Source organism: Diceros bicornis, chromosome 17 (assembly GCF_020826845.1).
Source record: "Diceros bicornis minor isolate mBicDic1 chromosome 17, mDicBic1.mat.cur, whole genome shotgun sequence".
NCBI lineage: Eukaryota > Metazoa > Chordata > Mammalia > Perissodactyla > Rhinocerotidae > Diceros > Diceros bicornis.
In genome coordinates, this window is record NC_080756.1 from 50,200,881 (window position 1) to 50,224,796 (window position 23,916).

The following is a 23,916-nucleotide window of genomic DNA, read 5'->3' on the forward strand; positions in this document are numbered from 1 at the left end:
GAAGTGGACATCATAAGGGATGACTCTCATGATATCATTAATTTATTACATGGTTTAACTTAGGCAAATTGATAAATGTCAGTACTGTGTGTTTCTTCATATATTTTCCAAAACAAACATTAAAAGATTAGATCAATATAAGATGAAAGATTAAAATAACACCAACCGCATCACAAGACAAAACAGAAACAAAGAACCTGTACACCACATGAACTTTCAGAATTATCTACAGGCGTTTCAGTCAAATGGAGATGTGTGCCTTCTGAAAACATCCCCAAGTCCCTTAGGTTTCACCTCCTACAGAAACTTTGGGGATCCCCTACTGGTCCCAAAGATCCCCATCTGGACCATATGCTTTGCAATCCAGTTACTCCTGGTACAATTAGAACTCAAAAATAATTAAAACCACAAATTGGACACAGGGCTCAAATATAGATGTCGCTGAGCATTTAATGACGTGGATTTTAAGAACAATACTTGAGAGGATAACATTTTGGCAGAGATGAGTCATTAAGGAAAGCTCAATGATATCTTGTTCTGAACCCATTTCTCCATCCAATATCTAGAGGGGAAAAAAAGAAACAGAGAAGGAAATAATTCAACCAAGAGTTGAAAACTCAGCTCTAACCTTCAGATGGGGTGGTATTTATGCTGCCTTAGAAAAGGAAGGGGAGCAGTAGGGAACATAAGAAGAGGAAAAGTCCTGGCTGCTTAGCGAAGGATAAAGAACATTGCTAAAATTATCAACCGCATGAGTAAAGTCGCTGCATCTGTTCTGTCCATCACTGTCTTCTCAGTGCCTGGCATATTGTGGGCATTCAATAAATGTTAGTTGAATGTAAGAATAAGTAAATAAATGAGGAAAATCGGTGGAATATAAATAGAATGTTTTTCTGAGATGGTATGCCCTTTTATACATCATGGAGAAACTGGTCTAAATTCTAGACCACAGTGGACTAAATTCTATATTATAGTTATAATTGGATATAAAATCTGAGTCTGGATTAGAAGAATATAAGACAAAAGACACAGAGGGTATTTTAACATGAGAAAGTCAAAGAACTGATGAGAGGATCATGTTGCCTAATACTTATGCCTTAGATTGTGGAGATGGATAGAAAATGAGAGGGTCAACCGTAAGAGGATGTATACACCTCATGCCACATGTAGAGATACCACAGCATTTCATAGCAGGCATTGTCTTTTGTACCAGGATCCTCAGAACAATATATAGAAGGATAAGCTTGTTGCTTAGAGTGCACTTTGCAAGGACAGGGTCTAAATTGGGTTTGACTTGAGTCTTGACTGCCACTCTGTTGGTTTGCCTCAAAGATTGTGTATATCCAGGACACGTACCTGACCTCTCCTCATCTGTACAAGAAAAAAGGAGCTGTGAGGCTTTTTACCTTCTCTGTACTTCTATAAGGAATTTAATAAAAGATATGTTCATAGCCTCTTATTAATTATACTCTTCTGTTAGCTCATTCCTCTCCTTAAATCGTGTCTTAAAAGTACTGTAAAGCACTAGACAAGTATATTTAAGCTGTAATTATAAATTGGCTGTTAGACCAGCTCCAACCTGGTTGCTGTAATTCTTTGATATATATCATATATGAGATACATATATGGAATACATATATTTGGAATATTTATATATATATTTGGAAAATACATATTCATAATGTGTATACATTTAGAATATGTATGTGTATTTGGAATACATATAATTGAAATAAATTGAAGGCAAGAAATTACTCACACAATAAAGATGTTTCAACTTAATGTTTGTCTATCCACAGAATCTTATCACAGTTCTATATAGAATTAACAAAATATTTTTGTACATATATACATCTTTTCAACCACTGGAAGTTTTTTAATGTAGGCTTACTCGAAATATGGTATAGGAAATCTAAATTGTGGATGATCAGCAGATGTAGATATCTTTAATTCATTTATTTACTCATTGATTAATTTCTAACAAGTATTTATTGAGTGCCTACTGCATAGGCCAGAGTTGTTAGCACTGACAGTATAGTAGTAAACAAAACAAAACAAAAGTCCTTTCTTTCATTGACTGGGCAAGATAGACGTTAAAAAGGATAAATTAGTGAAAGATATACTACATTAGACAAAGAATTGCTAAAGAGAATAATTAAATGAGGAAAGAAGATCCCTAAAAATTCCTTGCAATCCTAAGTCTCTGGTTCTTTTATCCTAGTTACATAAACATTAATCTACGTAAATAAGTTGTTTTCATAAGTTTTTGCACACTGCACATCTTGTCTATTCACACTTACTGCCGTTTAAGAAGCACTGATCAAACTTTCACCAGGACTAACAGGAATAATGCTCCTGATTTCCATAAGGTCAATTAGGTTATAGATTTTTTTATTAAAATGCAAGTAAATATTACCAGTAATTAATGAATGCCAGGAAGCATTATAAATGTTCATAATGATTCTATGGTATTTTGACACTTTATAGTGTCCAACAAAATTTAATATATGAAAATGGTAATCCCTGTTGGTCATTATACCACAGAATAGGAAACACTGGACATGAGAGAAAAGAGTTAAAAAATTGAAAATATAGAAAACAAAAAATTAAATAAAACTTACTTGGTGGTATGAATTGACTTTCTAAAGGAAAAAGGAAGAAAAATAGAATTATAGAATGAGCCAAGTATTAAAACTCACTTTCCCTTTTTTCTATAACTTTCATTTTCCTTTAATAGGGAGAGTAACAGAACTGGAGAGTTTAAAGTTTGGGAGCAACTTACAATCCCTTTCATGAAAGCGTTATACTTGTTATGAGATTTTCTTTCATCAGTCTCCTTAATTTTGGTAATTCACCTCACTGAATATTTAGCATAGAAGTTATGAATGATGTAAATATTCTTTCATTTTATTGATTTTTCACTATCCATGAGGCGTATTATTTCATCAACTTTTTCATGCATGTATATACTATGGCAGATTTTTCTTCACTGCAGTTCCAATGTCATACTTCTGAGTCAAAGGAAATAGAATAGGATTTTTTTCAATCTTTTAATTTTGGACTAACTTTAGATTTCAGAATAGTTGCAAAGATAATACCAGTGTGCCTGTAGATCCTTCACCTTCCTTCCCTTTATGTTTACATCTTACATAACCATAGCACAATTATCAAAGCTAAGAAATTAACATTGGTGTAATATTCTTAACTAAACTACAGAATTTATTCAGATTTCCCTAGAATGTTCCACTAATTAGAATTAGAATTCTCCACTCATGTTCAGTTTCTGTTCCAGGACGCAATGCAAGATCCCACACTGCATTTAGTTGTCTCCTTCTTAGTCTCCTCTAATCTGTGAGGGTTCCTCAGTCTTTCCTTACCTTTCATAATCTGAATACTTTAGAAGAGCACAGGTCAGGTATTTTACAGAATGCCTCTCAATTTGTGTTTGTCTGATGTTTTCTTACAATTAGACTGGAGTTATGGGTATTTGGAAAGAACACCACAGAGGTGAAGCGCTCTTCTGCTTACATTGTATCGGGGGTATGTGATAGCACCATGCCTTCCTACTGGTGATATTGACTTGATCACGTGGTTAAGGTGGTGTCTTCCAGATTTCTCCTTTGACCACGTGGTTAAGGTGGTGTCTTCCAGATTTCTCCTCTGCAGAGTTGCTACTTTTTGTATTCGATACTTGAATGGATACTTTTAATGTGACTCATTACTGGGATGAAGGCAGACGCTTGTCTAGCCCGAGCACACTAGCAAGGGTTAATCTTTGTAGTGAAAAAGTATGATACACTCTCAGAACCTCCATCTGAAGGCAACAGGTAGTGAATGTTGTTGGTGCCCTACCCTGATCCTCTTCTGACCAGTGTTCCCAACAGCCACTAGTGGTGAGTATTGGCTGCTAGCACTCACAGCTGCCTCCTTCTCCAGATAATTGCCCTCAGCAGCAACTACCTAACTAGAGGGTACAAAAGACTGGCCTCCTGGCCTCAGGTGGGACAACTCGGTGGAGCCACTGGTATTCCAGAGCTTTCTCTGTGAGGTGAGACTAAGCTAGTGTCCATGTGAAACCACATTCTTGCTTAACTTTATTCTTTGCCCTTACCTGCTTCCCTCACCCGCCCCACCCCCGGGGACAATTCCTCAATAAATATATTGAAAACATTCCCATTTCAGGCCTGGCGTCTAAAGAATCTGACCTAAGACAGTACATCACCTTGAGTTCTTTTTCTCTTCACAGTACCTTTCTACCTTCACAAGTAAGATCCAAGGCCCTTCTCTGTCCCCTACCAACAGCAGAATCTAAAAGGGCAGAAAATGCCCACTCACAGAGATCAGATACAAGAAGAGACAAGTAGGTAGGGGCCAGTGATGGAGTTAAGACGGCAGAGGGCTGTGGATGGGCTTGAGAAAGAAGAATCAGAGCGGGAAGCTCTCTGCCACCTGCATCCTGTGCTCTGAGCCTCGGGTCGAAAACTTTCAATCTTGGAGGGAACTCAAGGATAAGTTAGTCACTCCCCAAATTCACTCTACTGTCTTATGAAATCAGTATTGGCTGGATTGTTTCCACGGACTTGAAGTAAAGGATTGATAAAATATGTTCTCTGAGTTTCTATATACAAGACTTACTAACTGACAAGACCTTTTGGTTGCAAAATTCTAAAGGATGCAACCATATAAGGAAGAGGCTGAGAAAGAATTAGTAAAATAGATTAAATAGAAACAACCTAACAGTAAGAATAAATTTAGAAGAGAGTAATGTCACCAAAGTGCAACAGAAAAGTTTCAGAAAGAAGAGTATAAACAATAGTGTCAAATACAAACTCATTTTGAGGTTCATTGAAAGCAAGTTTTAATAGATGGCATTCACTCGAAACCAGACTGCTATTGGTTGAAGAGCAGTTACAAAGTGGATTTTACAAATAAAGGATATTTGTTCAAGAAGTTAAGCAGTGAGCTGTTACATAGCTAGCTTGAAGATTAGATAGGATTAGGTTTTCTTTTTAGATAAGGGAAGGTTTGACTAGGAGCAAAGGGCAGTTGCCAAGGGAAGGAAAAACTAGATATGAGTCAGAGAATGTCAAACACGTACACAACTGAGCATAGTGCTTAAACCCTGGTTTCTCATGATGATTTCCTTGGAGGTAAGAACCTACAATCATTTGAGCTAGTTTTCATTATATTGTGATTATGCTTCTAGATGTAGTTTTACCATGTCATGCATGATGTTAGGATGCCACACTGTGGGCATTCGAAGTATAGCTTCTGTACTACCTCCTTTATACATGATTACACTCCTAGATATGAATTGCAAAAATTTACATGGTCCTTTTATTTTTTTAACATGGCTTCCTATTTTAAGTTTGTTTTTGAGTAATACATAACATTAAAAGAAAATATAAGGCCAAATAAATAATGGGAATAGGAGATAAATAATAAGAATCAAAAAGTGGGTTACAAGACTTAAATATATAATTTTAAAATTTAGTTGAAAACTTTGTAATGACACGAGGTTAACTTGTAGGCTAACTTTGAAATTATGTTGTATCATTTCTCTGTTAAAAAGCGGTACGACTTTTTAAGATAATGGCATTCAGAAGGATAGAGAAGTTCAAAGGGATACTACAATAGTTCTTATTAATCTTATTCCAAGAACAACTTTTTTATATTCATTATAACAGCACACATACTATAATAACTGCAAACCCAGCTATTGAGGAGTCATCTAACCAAGTATAAACCATTCTTGCTCATTTGATGTGGCCCTTTTTAATCTCTTTTTATTTGATTCTAACAACTTAATAATGGTCTTAGTTCTCCAGGTCCACAGGGATGTGTATCACTTGTTTGTATCATATAGTCTAGCAGTAAAATGCTGAAATTAGTACTTCTTTATATACCACCTTCTAAGTGTATTCAAGCCTTACTCTCCCATTAAGATTGTCTGTTCCTTGAGGACAAGAAGCCACATCACATATTTCTTTTGAATCCTCTATATAAATACATCATTAATTTAAAGTTAATAGATTGAAGAAGGCTGTGTTTCTAAAATTATATTAAAAAAACTATTTGATCAAATTAATTAAGATCATAAAAATTTATTTTCATTGACCAAAGTGACAAGTATATCAACAAGAAATTGTGTTTTGATTGATTAATTCAATTAACTATTAGAAATACTATTCGAAATAAACCAAATCTCTCCCTAAAATTTCAGTACTGAACAACTGAAGTATTAGGGCACAACTCTTGGGAAAGGATAAGAGAATCTTTAGAATGTTAATCTGAATTCTTATTAATCTGTACTGGTGATTAGAATAATTGACATCCTAAGTAATTGATAGAAGGATCAATAGACTTAAACAACAAACATGAAATGAAATCATGGTTTAACAAATTATCTGCTGAGTAAATTTTCCTGGTGTGTTGCTCTTTTGGAATTGGGGTCAATATGTTCATCTAATTCTGTCACCTCTTGTTCTTTGGTTGCTCTAGGAAAAGGGAAAGCAAAAAAATGACCGAGGATAGACAGTCTAATTGTTAACATGTCTGCTCATCAAAATTTTACCATATATGTCACCATATCAGACATACCACTCTTGGTCTTGAACCTTTTGCCAGGCTGTGCTCAAAGCCAGCAGGGTAGCTAAAAGAAAGAAGGAAAGCATCTTTAAATCACAGTTATACTCTCCCTTCTTCTGGAGAGATGTGAGGTTTCTCACTGACGTAGTTCATAAAGAACAATAATAGTGTTGCTGCTACACAGGAAGGGCCTCCACTCTTTTATTTGATGGGTTGCTTCAACCAGAACATTTCCTCTATGTGATTTATCACTGATCTCATTGTGTTTTGTGTTATTAAAATTGTCAAATGTTAATATGGCTTCTGCTGTCTTCCTTAACTCTGATGAGAATGACAAACAATGAAAGATTAAGAAAAGACAAATGTAATTTCTTGATGACACAGGAACTGCTTTGGGGGAGGATTTAGGAAGAACTTTCTGATTTGTCAGTAGAGCCAAAGGAATCACTAAGTAGTGCCAGGGCAAGAATCTATAAAGGAGAGACCCACATTAACATACTATATCTAATTTACAGTTAACTTAGTTCATAGAAAATTGGTAAGAAGTGAAGATAAAATTTATGACATCAGATTCCCTTAGCAAAAATGTTGGAAGTGGGGAATTAGAAGTTGTGGAGAGAGTCCAGAGAGTCATGTAGTGGGGCATGGCACTTTTTAAAGTGTAGGGGAGCAAAATTTGCCACCCTAAAATATCTCTCTTTGCATGAAGATTATTTTAGGTTGATTATTTTTAAGAAACAAAAGAGTCAGTAAGAGCTTTTATCTCCCCCTTAACTCCCTAAAAGAATTTAGATAAAGGGCCTCTTCTAGGAAGAAGAGCTATCACCAGATATATCTACAAAGAATAGGAGCTCAATGTGCAGACTGGAGGAAACTTAGCAAGGCCTGTTTGATCAAAGTCCTCTCTGTGTCTCTTTGTCTCTGCAGAGCATGGCAAACATTTGTTTACCAAATATTTTCTTTTCCCATCTTCCTGTGAATTGTCTTCCTTCTCTTTGAAGCCCCAGACCCCTACTCACTTCTTCTTAGCTCAGAGTAGCATATATACCTCATTTTGCCTGGCTGTCTTTGGTATCTCTCATGTTTATGTGGATTCCTCATACCTAGGAAATTAAATTTGATTTTCTCCTTTTAATCTATTTCATGTCAATTTAATTCTTAGACCAGCCAGAAGAACCTAGAAGGCTAGGGGGGAGATTTTCCCCCTCCCCAACAATAGCAACTTGGAAGGAAATTTAAGACAAACTGACCTCAATGGACTGGAATTATGGAGTTAAATAAAGTTAGCTTGGGGCCAGCCTGGTGACGTAGCGGTTAAGTGCACACGCTCCCCTTCAGTGGCCCGGGGTCCACAGGTTCAGATCCCTGGCGCAGACTGACACACCACTTGTCAAGCCATGCTGTGGTGGTGTCCCATATAAGGTGGAGGAAGATGGGCATGGGTGTTAGCCCAGGGCCAATCTTCCTCAGCAAAAAGAGGAAGATTGGCATTGGATATTAGCTCAGGGCTAATCTTCCTCACAAAAAAAACAAAATAAAATGTTGGCTTTCTTACACAAACATGAAAGGTCAAATCCAATGATTTCTGTGAATTCAAAACTTGGCTTCTCCATTTATTATCTCTTTGACCTTGAGCATTCAAACTGAAAGAGCTGAACTAAATGCTTTTTAGAGACATGCTTATCTCACATGCTGGGAATCTTAATGGAGTTTCTAAGGATAGAAACTACTATTTTATCCAATAATCTACAAAAAATTACCAAAAAAGATTATTTTACAGGCACTAAGAAAAAGCTTGATTGAAAGAATACATCTAAACAAGAGTTATTCCTTTGGTTCTAAGGAATAGACTATGGGGGTTGTTTGTGCCCTGAAGTCAGATGTGGTTTCAAAATCTGTCTTCATCGCTTACTAATTGTATAATTTGGGCAAACTAATTAACTTCTCTAAGCCTCATTCTGTTTATCTATAAAAGAGAAATAGTGGTAACTAATTCATAACCTTTTTGTGAGAATTAAATGAGATTATACATATAAAGTGCTTATCCTGGCCTATCATAAATGTTCAATAAATATTTAGTGATAAGGAAGATGGTGATAATGATGTGGATGTTCCTTAGGATGCATGAATTCCTTCTTTTGAGTGTTTACAGCTGGATGAAAGAGAGGATTACCTCCCATCTACTGACAGCATGTAATAATATATAAAATAAGTGTGTGGTGGGGGTGGGGCCAGATGAGTTGGTAAGAAAGCCAAGAAGAAAGTTAAAACAAGAGACAGGAGCCAGGGCAGTAGAGACAATGTGTTGGCTATGGGGGACATTGGCAGAGAAGAATCAGAGCTATCACTGAGGAGAGGTAACATCACAGCTAGCTATCTTTTTATTTCAATCTTTTATACAAGATAAAAGCAGAAATTAGAAAACAAATAGGATAGTTAGTGTCAAGGAGAGAGTTGAGAGCAGTATGGTATTAGGTGTTAGATGGTCAGCCTGTGGTACGGTACAGTGGCACATTGCGGAGGTGAGCAAGGTAGCTTTAGAAGCAGTGAGCAGCTGAGCATGATGGTATCTTTAGAAGTAACACAAAAGTAGTCTTATCGGGTAACAGAGCAATGTTATCATAAACATGGACCAATTCCACACTGTGCTTCCACTATTGTCTTTTATTAAATCCTGTATTCTTATATTGACGTGGCTTTTTAGGTGAATTCCTACAGATATCTTCAAGTTTAATCCAAATATCTATTTCAATCTTCTCATGTTCTTCACTGTTTTAAATGGTAATGTTTACTGAGCATTTATATGTGGCATGCACTGTGCTAAGCACTTTATAAGCTTATCTCATTCAATCCCTACAAAAACTTTGTAAGCATGTACTGTTATTATTCCCATTTCGCAAATGAGAACACTAAGACCTCTCCAAGGTCACACAGCTAAGGATCAGTGGGATTCGTACTCACGCAGTCTGATTTCAAAACCTCTAGCATCTTAGCTCTTATTTTGGTTATGATGGGTATTTGAATTACTCAACAATGGATATAAAACAAGCTGGAAAAGGAGAAAAGGAAAGAAAAACTGGCATTTATTAAGCAGCTGCTATGTGCAAGGCACTGCTCTCTCATTTAGTCCTCGCAAAAACCATGAAAAATGGGTAAAATTTTCCCCATTTAATGGGTAAGGAAATTGAAACAAAGAGTTGTCCAAAGTTATCTGGTAATCAACTAAAGTGAAAGAAAATCATCCAAGATATCTGTGGCTTGTTGAACTTCCTTCTCTTCCTGCTTAAATCCCCACAGGTTTCCTGAGAGATAACTCAGATCATCCACTTTACTTTTCTGAAAGAAAATACTAAGTAACTGAACCGTGGTTCTTTGCCCTGAATCACACAATTTGGATAAAAGACTACTCGAATTTTAGGTTAGAAAATTTAAAAAGCTGCCTAGTTAACTTCAAAGCAGTATAAACGGAATAAGAAAAACAGTAATGAGGAGGGGAAATAATCAGCCTAGCTCAGCACTCTGTTTAGCCAAGACAAAGGTAAAGTGCCTTTAACTGCAGGAAAAGAACTTGATTCCATGTGGATTTTTATGGGGATTGGAATTTTCCATTTCAAGTCTGAATCCTCAAAGTCCCATCTCCTGAAATACTACTCCTTCAAGGGCTCCATCTAGTGGTGCAAATTTGATTAAAAACAGCATATTTTATCCATGGATAATCAAATGTGTGTTCTAAACTGACTTCTACCATTCGCCGTTTACAAAACAATATTAATTGTTTCTGATGTACATAGGTAAGTGTACCTATCACGTAATTATCTCCCACTAGACATAGCTCTTTCATTGTCTCGTTTAAAACCTAGATTTTTATTAATCAACTTTATAAATCTAAATTTTATCTTAAAAGGATGACGCTAAATATAACATCAGAAAATATTTTTTCCTACATCTTTCATATTAAGATGAGGAAAGTGAAGGAAAGCCTAGACTGTGTTAATGACTTTTCCGTGTTCATATTACTCACTATGGAAAAAGAATCAGAAGTAAAACTTGGGTCTCAGCTCTCGAGATTGCTTTCTTTTGATGTGGCGTGTATATTTATGACAGTTCGAAACAGGTGTTGCTATAATGACTTTGGATCCTTTTGCCCTACGTGAGTGCTTCCTTGAATTCAAAGGCTTATTAACTTTGCTCTGGCTTTCATTGAAAAATGATAAGTCTCTACTACAGCCCTTTGGGAATTGGTGGGTATACAGAAATAATCAGTAAAATGTTACCTATTTTTGTACACTGGATTGAGTCACACAAGTGTCTCAAAACACAAGAACCAGGAAATAAAGGCATAGCATTATCATCCTTATTATTTTGCTGTTATGGATTATTCATGATTGATGGCCTTATTCTCGAGGATGCACAATGCCTCCACATTATGAAAGTTTTCCAACCCAGGATTTAGCAAGGGCTCCTCATTCAGATGTCCTAGGTTGTTGAGATTGGCAGGAAATGTTAAAGCACAAAAGTCAATAACACTAGGTGGAATAGCAGGAAAACCACTAACAGCCACTCAAAGCTATCTGATATTCCTAATTCAGAGAGGAACATTCTAGAAAAGCATATCATTCAACTTTACTGAATCTATGATTTGTGTTAGGCTTCTGTCCCTACGTAAAAGAGTTAAATATCCAAGTTCATCTTGTGTTTTTGTCACTTTATGCTTATAGCACACAAAGCTTCCGAGAGATTTTTCGGAGCCAACCACCTTATTCCTCCAACAAGAAAATAGAAAATAGAGGGACTGTGATTTTTTTTTTTCGCTGATTAACAAAATTTGTTGCTTACAAAAATAAGAATTTTGAGAGCAAATGTAATTTTCTTTACTGAGGCCAATACCCCGTTTAAATTAGATATGTTGAGCTTCCCAGTACGTCTTCCTAGTTATTTTTTTTTAAACAACTACTCAATCTAAAGGTATAAAAGTCTTATTCCTAGGAAGTTATAGTGCCTCTTTGAAATGAAGATGCTTAGAATCAAAGATACGAAGGAATAATGTGAGAGCATCGTGTGGCCTATTATTGTCGTGCCTTAAAATGGATATACTCCTTCATGCTGACTCAGATGTATTTATTCATCTTTATGACATACAAATACGTAGATTCTTCACTCTTTTGTATTCTAGAATAAACAACTTTCATGATGGCACAATTCTCAGATTATTTCTTTTATCTACCATTAATACTTCATGATGCCATTAGGAGGTTTAATTTCAAAAATTATGTACAATGTTCATACACTACATTTTGGAACAAACACAGCTTACTTTGACAGTGGAGGGATTTTGTTTCAGCTTGTTTTGGTTTTGTTTCTTTTTATTTTTCACTGTGAGAGCCGAATCAGCTTATCTGACCTAGTAACAGTGATCCCCTTATATATGGTGATGAGGAGGGAAAGCCTGGTGTTGGAGTGAAGTAACAGCTATCCAATAGAATAATTTAAAAAACTAGGGGCAACAAGGGTATTAAAAAAATTTTTATCCAGAACACCTTGCCTCTAAGAATTAGGTTTGCTCAAAAGCTCAAAAGAGCAAGAAATGAAAAGAAGGAGGCAGTCCTGCTGTAATGGAGGTAATGCTGTGAGTTCACCAAATCCTTTTTCATGCTCTTTCTCCCTGAAAACAAGGAAAACTATTCTTCCCAAGCCCCTTGTAGTCAGCTAGAGCCATACGATTAGTTCTAGGCAATAAATATGAGCAGAAGTGACGTGTGCTGTTTCTGGTTTGCAGCAGCGAAACACCCCATGTAATGCTTCAGGCAAATGTGGAGGTCTTGTGTTCAGTTGATAGAGGCGTAAGATCAAAGCAGCCAGAATCCCCGAGTAACTCATGGAAGGCAGAGAGGCGTTCAGACCCACATCAGACTTTCTATGAGGGGAAAAAAAGCAAAACAAAAAAAACTTGTTCTCTTAAGACTCAAGTCTCAAGTAAGATTTGAAACTTGCTGCAGAGTAAAACCAAGAAGAAAAAAACTTCCTTGAGAGAAAGATTTGAGAACTTAGAAGCAAGACTAAACAGACACAAAAGAGGAAAATAGCTTTATACCTCTACCAACTGGATTTTAAAGATTGGGCTAAAAAAGATAGAGGTAATTGTTAATAGGTCAAGATAGATTTAATAGAGAATGAAAAAAGCAAGATCCTACAAAACAAAGTGAAATCACTTTCCCAGTAGTAGTTGGTTTCAGAAATTATTGCAAGGTGCCCTCTAAAAGTGTGATAGGAAATCATAAAACAGCAATTGACAGGACACCAAAAGTGCTAACCATACAACAAAAAATGAAGATATTTGCCACACAAGTCTTTGAGAAGCCTGTATCTACCAATTAGGAAGAACCACTTCAAATCAGTAAGAAAAATAAGAAAACTAATACAATCATAAGTGAAACACTTAGACATTTCACAAAACGGTAGATCCAAATGGCCAATAACATAAGGATGCTCAATGTCCTTAGTCATCATGGAATTGCAATTAAAACAATTAAGTTAGATAAGCTTGAAAAAAATAAAGGCATATCTGAAAAAAATATGGAACAGCAGAATCATAGTCCATTTCTTCAAGATAGGAGTTGGAATACAGAGATATTTTGCTCCTCTTGAAGCAATGCAATTTACTCACATCCTGAAAAACTCAGAAGCTAGAAAAAAGCATGTTTGGGGAAAGGAGAGAGCTTATAGAAAGGAATATACTGTTCCTCAGCTGGACCTGGGGGCACAGAATTTGCTCCCAAAACATCAAGAGCTCAAATCAAGAATAAGCTGATAGAAATGTTCTTTATCTTGAACTGGAACGTAGTTACACAAGTATACTTGTATGAAAAATGTTATCAAGCTGTAGAATTAAGATCTATGCACTACACTGTATGTCAGTTGTGCCTGAATAAAAAAAGTTACTTAACTAAAAGCATAAGGTAAGAGTAATTCTCCAGCTGAAGTGAACTTGGGAGCGAGGAAGAAGCTTCCTCTAGGGGACAGGATTCATAGGCATAAAGAATATCAAGATAGGAAGTAACAGTGACAACATAGGGCTAAAAGGTTTGGGGCTCCTGGTGGGGACAAAGACATACATCTTCCAGAGCAGAAGACTCGAATGAAGGCTAAGGTTGCTTGGATGTCCCTATTACAAATACCAGTGCCTTGCTGAAAAAATACTGTGGAAGAAAGACGCCATTTAATATTGGACTGCTAAGAATATAACGTTCAAAAAGGAAACAGACATTCAGAGGTTTCTCATAAACTAGTGGGAAGAAGAATTCCTTAAGTAAATTATAGACAATGTTTATAAAATTTTAAATACAAAGAGTTTCACATTTGACTGTCCGAGAGAGAATATACAGATAAGATATAAAATCACTATTAACTTAGTAAAGGGGATATTTCTTCTAGTTGATTTTTAGCTCACAATTTGTGGACTATAAACCTCTGGTAGAAATTGACAGTCTAAGTTGAAACAATAATTTCTTCCTTTTTTTTGTTTTTCTTTTTGCATTTTCCTACCTCTGTGGCTGGCAATAGTAATGAAGGAACATTGCTTTTGCTCATTAAATGTTATTGCTCAAGGCAAATTTTCTAAACTTGAGTATAGGATATTTTTATAATATTCTTTTAATTGCAGTTATTCTTTTTGTTCTTTGGAAAATGAGACATATAAGAGACTGTGGCTGGAAAGCAAGAGGATATTTTTCAACTTTGGAGATTCAAGGACCTATAATTACTCAAGTGACAGATGGTGCAAACTCAGCTAAGAAGAAAGGAAAATAGAATCCAACTAGGTATCTGAATGGCTTGGATAAGATGAGCAGAAGACAACATTGGAGAGCAGAGTATTTTGGAATTTAGGGGGTTTTTTAGGGTTTTAATTTATAAGTCATGGAAACTTCTCTTAGAAAAGTTCATAACAGGAGGCATTTTTCCTGTGGTAGTGTTTTTCATTGTAAAGTGGGTTCATTTTGTAACTATGGGACAACGGGTTTGCAATGGGGGACTTGTGGGGAGAGAGGCTTGTTTACCCTTTTCCTTTCACTTGCGTCCTCCCTACGTTTCCAATCCTTTCTCTCATCCTTTCTCCTTTCTGCCCACCTTCCTTTATGGTCCCTCTTAGGAGAGGAGAATTTGCTAATCTGCTTGTTCAGAACTAAAGATATTAGGATATTCGGTGGGCCATATTTTAAGGGTAGGTTTGCTTGTTTCAAATCCATGAGGTACACTCTCTTTTCATTTACTTCCTGGAGTAAATCCTAGCTAGGCTTGTTCCCTTGAGGCACACTGATCATTATCTTCTCTCCCCCTCCTTTGGCTAGGTTGATGAGTAGGCAAGGGTCTCCTCTGTGCCCAGCCTTTTTGAGAGAGAGAGAACAAGAGTTAGAAGCCTCACTTAGGCCTCCATTCTTCCAATCCGGTTTACACCAAACAGTCTTGCATTACCCAGTGCTGACCCAGATAATTTCAAATGTTACATAGAAAGCTTTCCATAAACACGTTTAACTTATTGAAATGTTGTACGTGCATTGATCATCACTTAGACTAAGTCCAATCAAGCTGAAAAGAGTTGACGTATATAAGAAACTGAAGGAAATAATATGCAATTGATTCAAAGGATTTTTGAGAAAGAAAGAAAAAGAAAGAGGAAAAGCAACACATGGTTCATGTAGCCAGACATGTGAGTGGTGATGGATTTGTCAATATTCTCAGGAGACAGATGAAAGAATTTACTAAGGGCACAAAAAAACATTGACTAACAAAGGGTTATAGGACCTGATCTATAGTTATAAAAACAAAAACAGGTGCCATCTACTTTAACTTGGAGCAATTACGGTATTATCATGGGTAATTCCGTCAATACATGATTTTTTCACCTTGTGTTCTGACTTTGGTTCTTAACTTTGTGTTAGATGCAGCTCCACTGCATTGTGCTTTTCTTTTGTCCACTGTTCTTTTCATATAAGCTCCTTAGTCAGGAACCCTGAGGCAAAAATCTGAGTGGCAGAGTCCTGGATGACTGTTTTAATGACATCTTAAGCCACCAAATCTCACTCTGTCTTTTAAGAATACTTCCTTAACAATCTTTCCCTTCTCAATCCATTGTACTGGTTTCGACTCCCATTATTCTCTAACATTACTCTGGAAAGGTCACCCATCTTCTCCACATGCCCTGAATATTCTGCCAGGAAATAGAGATGGCCTGTGATGCCTGGGATGGTTAGTGACTGCCTGAACAATATACCTACCTGCAAATATACTTGAACCCACAAATGTATTTGCTTGTTAAGGGGTAAACTGTGAAGATACCTCAGGTCAGCACACATCATTGAAACAAGCAAGAGGAACATCACAGCGGTCTCTTTCCTTGATTGGAGCTAGGTTATCTTTAGTTTTCTCAGTTCTATCATCAGAAGCAGGGTCCTGCTCTTCCCTCATCTCTGTCCACAAAGATAGGGTAGATGGAGAAAAGTCAGTATTTCCATTGATTTATTTTAAGTACCTTGAGGTCAGAGATCTTTATCTGTTTTGTTCACTAATATGCCCCAAATGCCTAGAAATGTGCCTACGACACTGTAGGCAGTCAGTATATATTTGATAATTTTATATAATATTAATCATTAGAACCTGAAGGCTACTTCTTATTGGCTCAATTGGGAATAAAACATAGATCAATGACACAAGTAACAAAATAATTTTTGTATTCAGCAATCTCTGATAAATGCATGGGAAGTTTTTAGTTTTGATTTATCTTAGTCCATTTGGCTGCTATAACAAAATGCCAAAGACTGGGGACCTTGTAGACAATGGAAATTTATTTCTCACAGTTCTGGAGGCTGGAAGGCCAAGATCAGGGTGCTATCATGGTTGGGCGAGGGCCGTTTTCCCGGTTGCAGACTGCCAACCTCTCACTGGGTCCTTGCATGGTGGAGAGTGAAGGAATCTCTGTGGGGTCTCTTTTCATAAGAACACTAATGCCATTCATGTAGGCTCCCCCTCATGACCTAAGCACCTCCCAAAAGGCTCCACCTCTTAATATCATCATCTTTGGGGGTTAGAATTTCAACATATGAATTTAGGGGGAGTCACAAACATTCAGACATAACAATTTTCTAATATACTACTTACAATTCATGAACTCACAGATGCCTATTTGTTCTGTTTTAGCCATTTCGCCCCAGAACCTTGCAACAACAACTGAAGACCTGTCCTTTCTTCACCATACAGTACATGTCTCCAAAGATCTGAATTTTTCTGCCTGTCAGAGCCTTTGTTTTCCTCATTTGGACAGTAAAAGATGAAAATGCTAAAGGTCTGTTTTCGATTCTTTTAATGGAAGCCATGGATATTCTGCCTTAACATTTTTTAACAGTTTAAAAAACACTTATTTTCCAGACACGCCTTCAGAAAAATAAAATTCCAGTCGTAATTGAACTTGAGTATTTCTAAGTCTTTTGAGCAGTACACTGCCACATAATTTCTTACTTTAAAGCCCTTGTACAATTGTAATGACTTTGTTTTAGTATAATCATTTTTTAAACATTTGTCTCCTCTTCTGGTATGTAAGCTCCATGAGAGACAGGAGTATGTGTCTTGTTCAAAACTATGGTCCTGAGACATTTTGTGTTGTCTAGAACCTAGGAAGCACCAGGTTGAGCTACCTTTGCAAATGGTTAGACTATACTTCTATACGTGTTTGCGTGTGCATGTTTGCGTATATTTGCACTCTGGGAAAAAAAATTTTTTTAATGACCTCACAAAATTCAAAAGGACTTTTAAAATTGGTCCTGTGTACAATTATGTAATGTAGTAAAATATGGTGGATGTGAGTTGAAAATAATTGCAATAATAAAGACAATTACTATTGACTGAGTGCATATTATGTGATTGGAACAGTTCTAAGCTCTTTAAATCTAATTCTTCACTACAATACTTTGAGGGCAGTACTATAATCAATAACATTTTGCAGACAAGAAACTAAGAGATGGGGAAATTAAATAATTTTCAAAGGTGACACAACTAATTGAGGTGCAATTTGAACCCAGACTGTCTGGCTGCAGATTTTGTGTTTTTAACAGCTTTGCTACCCTGGGCATTGAGCCTTTCTCTGCTGTACACTAATAGTGTGAATCTCAGTTAATCCTAGAACCTATTTTTCTCAACTTGAATTTATAATAATTATCTCAGACTTGTGGAGAGAATTTGGTGATATAATTTATGAATGTTTTGGAAAATGCAAGGTGATGTCAATTTATATAGGAGGGCCTATGATAGTTATTCATTTTTATTCAATTCAATGTTTCTCTGTTCTATGTGTTGATTCAGAGATTGCTGAATACAAATATTCTTTCATTACTGGTGTTGTTAGTATATGTTTTACTAGTAGTACAGCCAAAAAGAAATAGCTAGAAATAAAGAAAACAATTAATAAGTGAGCATTAATAATTTATAAGTGGGTATTAGTAACAGAATGGCCAGATGCAGCAAACTTCACCTCAACAACTCTTTGAAAATGAATTTCAAAATAAGGACTAAATCCTTAACCATACTGAAAAAAAGAAAGAATATCATTAGAAAACTAGAAATGTTTATATATGTCTGAAAGATAGAAATCTGACAGGATTGAATTGAGGAAGGAAATTTGGTGCAGAGATTGAGACCAGATGAGATGGCTGATATGGGCGAGGTTGGTTCTTAAGGCTCTTCTAACTCATAACTAATAAAAATAAAGAGGAACAGAGAGCCAAGGACAATCCTTAGGGTGACTGCTTAGAGATGGAATGTAAAGTCTGTCAGGCAGGTTGGGCCTGCTTCCACAACTCCTACACAAATACAAATATTCTCTCTCACACACACACACACACACACACACGAGTCAAGCAGTAAACGGTTCAGCATCTGCTTCCAGAGCAGAGGAGCTAGTGTGAATAACTGGGTCACAGAGGCAATACTGTGTTCCGGGTGGGTGGCAATACCCAAAAGGAGTGGAAAAATCCTCCCAGGGATGACTGAGAGATTCTGTACTAGTAGATTCCAACCGTTTCCACCCCAACACAGGAGGCAGGCAACAGTATTAAAAAGTGTACGCGGTCAGGGAAAGAGGAATTCTGCAGTGCAAATATAAGCCTGCAATTAAGACTAACAAAACACACAGGGAAAAAACAATTTCATTACAGACAGGCACCAAATAGCACAGCAATAAAAAAATGAATAAACAAATAAAAGGCACAGCTATGGAAAAGAAAGCAAGGAAAGAGTCAACAACTATAGTTGATATAATTGCCTTTATTGAAAATTCAAGAGAAGTCAATTGACAGACTATTCAAGTTAATAAAGAAGTTCACCAGGTAAAAGATTACTAGAAGATTTAAAATAACGTCTGGCAAGTAGTAAGTACTATGCAAGTCTTAGCTAATTATACAGCAGTGACCAATAGAAAATGCAAGTTAAAAAAAAGATTTCCATAAACATACTCTTACCATATGATCTAGCAATCACACTTTTAGGTAGTTACCCAAATGTCCACACAAATCCTGCACGTGAATGTTTATAGCAGCTTTATTCATAGTTATCAAAACCTGGAAGCAATCAAGATGTACCTCGTTAGGTGAATGGATAAACAAACTGTGGTATAGCCATACAATGGAATATTATTCTGAGATAAAAGGAAGTGGGCTTAAAGCCACATAAAGAGATGGAGGAAGCTTAAATGCATATTGCTAAATGAAAGAAGCCAATGTGAAAAGGCTACATACTATATGATTCCAACTACATTACATTCTGGAAAAGGCAAAACTATAGAGACAGCAAAAAGATCAGTGGTTACCAGGGGTTGGGAGGTTCATCAATTGCAATGAGTGTACCAAACTAAGGCAAGATGTTAATAACAGGAGAAACTGTGGGTTGGAGGAGGGAGGAAGGGAGGTATACGGGAACTCTCTATACTTTTTGCGCAGTTTTTCTGTAAACTTAAAACTGTTCTAAAAACATAAATTCTATTAATAAAAAAAAGTTTACAAAATCTCAGTGTGAGAGCTTTAAAAGAAAAAACACAATCTTACCAAGGAGGTGAAGGACCTATACAATGAGAACTACAAGACATTATTGAGGGAAATCCACGATGACATAAAGAAATGGAAAGATATCCCATGCACGTGGATTGGAAGAATAAACATAGTTAAAATGTCTATATTACCTAAAGCAATCTACAGATTCAATGCAATCCCAATCAGAATCCCAATGACATTCTTCACAGAAATAGAAAAAAGAATACTAAAATTCATACGGGGCAACAAAAGACCCCGAATAGCTAAAGAAATCCTAAAGAAAAAGAACAAAGCAGGAGGCATCACAATTCCTGACTTCAAAACATACTACAAAGCAATAGTAATCAAAACAGCATGGTACTGGTACAAAAACAGACACACAGATCAATGGAACAGAATTGAAAGCCCAGAAATAAAACCACACATATACGGACAGCTAATTTTCGACAAAGGTGCTAAGAACATGCAATGGAGAAAGGAAAGTCTCTTCAATAAATGGTGTTGGGAAAACTGGACAGCCACATGCAAAAGAATGAAAGTGGACCATGTGCTATCGCCATTCACAAAAATTAACTCAAAATGGATCAAAGACCTGAAGGTGAGACCTGAAACTATAAAACTCATAGAAGAAAATATAGGCAACACACTATTTGACATTGGTTTTAAAGGAATCTTTTCGGATAACATGCCTACCCAGACTAGGGAAACGAAAGAAAAAATAAACAAGTGGGACTTTATCAGATCAAAGAGCTTTTATAAGACAAATGAAACCAGAATCAAGATGAACAAACAACCAACCAGCTGGGAGAGAATATTTGCAAAACATACATCTGACAAGAGGTTGATCTCCATAATATATAAAGAACTCACACAATTGAACAACAAAAAAACAAACAACCGGATCAAAAAATGGGCAGAGGAAATGAACAGACACTTCTCCAAGGAAGATATACAGATGGCCAATAGGCACATGAAAAGATGCTCAACATCACTAATCATCAGGGAAATGCAAATCAAAACAACACTAAGATACCACCTCACGCCTGTTAGAATGGCTATAATCACCAAGACAAAAAACAACAAATGTTGGAGAGGATGTGGAGAAACAGGAACCCTCATACACAGCTGGTGGGAATGCAAATTGGTGCAGCCTCTATGGAAAACGGTATGGAGATTCCTCAAAGAATTAAAAATAGAGATGCCCTGTGATCCAGCCATCCCACTACTGGGAATCTATCCAACGCACCTGAAATCAACAATCCAAAGAGGCTTATGCACCCCTATGTTCATTGCAGCATTATTCACCATAGCCAAGAAGTGGAAGCAACCTAAGTGTCCCTCGACTGACGAGTGGATTAAGAAAATGTGGTATATATATACAATGGAATACTACTCAGCCATAAAAAAAGACAAAATCGTCCCATTTGCAACAACATGGATGGGCCTGGAGCGTATTATGTTAAGTGAAATAAGCCAGAAAGAGAAAGACAAACACTGTATGATCTCACTCATATGTGGAATATAAACCAACACATGGACAGAGAAAACTGGACTGTGGTTACCAGGGCAGTGGGAGTGGGGGGTGGGCACAAGGGGTGAAGGGAGTCATATATGTGGTGATGGACAAACAAAAATGTACAACCCAAAATTTCACAATGTTAGAAACCATTAAAACATCAATAAAAAGAAAAAAAAATTAAAAAAAAAAAAGAAAAAACACGAGTACTAAAGGACCTAATGAAGATGTAAATAAATGCAATGACAAACCATGTTTAAGAAGAAGAAGTATTGTAAAGATATTAAGTCTTCCTGAATTTTTCTATAAGTTCAGTGAAATCCCAATCCAAAATCATAACAGAATTGTTCTGTGAAATTTACAAATTGATATTGAAATGGATCTAAGAGATTAAGTGATCATTGACCACATCAAGAACCACCATCTCGATTCAAGGAACTGAGAATTCTATATATAATTGAAAAAATCTTTTTCAGTGCATGGCTGAGCCAGAAAAAATCAAAGGAAATGCTCAGAGATTTAACTAAATAAAGGAAAAGCAAAAATCCAAGGAGAGAAGTCAAGCCTGAAATTGGGGCCTGCCCTCAGGGTATCTGCCCAGCCAGCATAATCTAGAGCTTCCTGTTTATAGCCTGTGAGGAAAATGGACACGCACAAAACTGAATACTCACTCACGTTCACTAGTGAAAAGTCATTAGTCAAGTTGGAGACTAATTAATAGAAACCAATCCCCCCCCCCCATACACACACACATATCTGGAATACAAGAAGGCTATACACTCATTGCCAGGGGGAACTACACACAAATTTAAAAAAAAAACAACTCTCTTCCTCAGAAAAGGGAAGAACAAACTTGTTATAGGTATCAGTCTTGGAAACAAGGAGAGAGAGAGAAAAGAATCTCCACTGAGAATTCATAACCACAAACCAGCCTTCAAATATGTTTGCAACATTTAGTTAAAACCACAACCCAAGAACTAGTTTTAAAGTGATACCATCAGTTGCCTCAAAGAAGCAAGAAAGAAAACTTTAGTGGAAGAAAACAACTTGAACACAGATCCCAAAGACTACCCATGGATAAATTGCTCAGAACAGGAAGTAATGGGGGAAATCATACACAGACACACAAACACACACACATACTCATTCTGCATGCATATGCACAAATGAGGAACTGAGTTGCCACAAGTAAAAACCAGTGGAAACAAAAAGCAATAATCTGCTACTACTTAAAGAGCCATATTTTTTTTTCTGCTTGCTTGGAAAGATAGAAACGTGATAGAAAAGGGAAACGAAAGCAGGGACACCTACAATATCTCAAGAAATAAGTATTAATTATGTTATGTCGGGAATTCAAGCGCTCTTAGTAATACAATTAAGACAGTCTTTGCTTTCAAAGGGATCGTAGTCTAGCTAAAGAAATAATATTATACACGTTAAAATAGCTTACATTAGTCAGTGACATGAGCCTCAAAAGAGGTAGCATGAGCCACTATGGCCTGAAAGGCTTAGAGGATGTAGGTGGAACTTGAGTTGTGTCTAGAAGAAACAGAATTTGCATAGCATCAGAGAAGTGGAGGGATATTTCAGGAAGTAAGAGGAATACACAGGTGAAATTCGCAAGGAATCTTCAGGGAGGAGGGATAGGCTCTCGAACCATCACTCAATACTTGTGCAAAAAAGAATCACAAGAAAATGCTTCTAAAAGAAGAAAATTCGCAGCACCCAGCAAAAAGACTGGAAAAGAGCAGCACCACATGTAAATACAGTGCTGTAAGGCAAATTAATTGATCCGTTAACTACTACCTATAAAATAAATAAATGATGAAAAAATAACTATCAGCTGATTGTACATACAAGCATCTATTATCCAGTTGTGTAAGTGGAAACTATGTTCAATTAGAAATCAGGAGACCTAAAATTCTCTTCCTAGATATACTACTGGCCAGCCTTGAGATTCAAATTATTTGGGATTCAGCTTTTATGTCTGAAAACTGGGGAGGAGGGAGGTCTATAGAGGAGGGTGCATTAATTAATGATCTCATTCATGCAAGAAGCACTACATTCAACTTGACAAACCCAAATGGAATGACGAGTGTGCTCATTCCTCCAATGCACAGAAGAGGGCGCTAACAATCGAGACTCACTAAAGTAGCCATAATCCCCCTTTCAATTTCTCAGACTGAGTTTCATTACCCAAGAAATCCACAGGGTGGCAATAACACTGCACTAGAAGTAAATTTAGAGTAGAATTCCAAGAAACAGGCTTCTTCAATATCTAGTGTTTACAGATTTCCCTTTCCCTGCTTTTATGATGTCACTGAGGCCAGAGAAGCTGGGAGAACAAAGGCCGTACACACAGCAGGACAGTGAGGACGACTCTCACAGGAGAACCAACTATGATCTAGACCCTTTGCAATCCTCACAGTTATGCAAAGGAGACTTTACCATCCTCATTCTCCTTGTTACAGAAGAACTAGGAAAAGAGAAACCATGTAAAATATGTAAGACAACAGAGAAAGCAAGTGATCTAGCCAGAATTCCAACCATAATGTCTCTGGTCAAAGTCCACGGTCCTTTCACCACAGCTTGCTGAGAGCTCTGAAGAAAACCCATGTGACTAAGCAAAGTGACCTTCCTTCCTAGCCATCCTCCTCATCGATATAGAAATGAGACCTTTGCTATTTTCTTTACAACTGAAGGGAAACTTAAAAGATTTGATGCATTTTTAGCACGTAACTT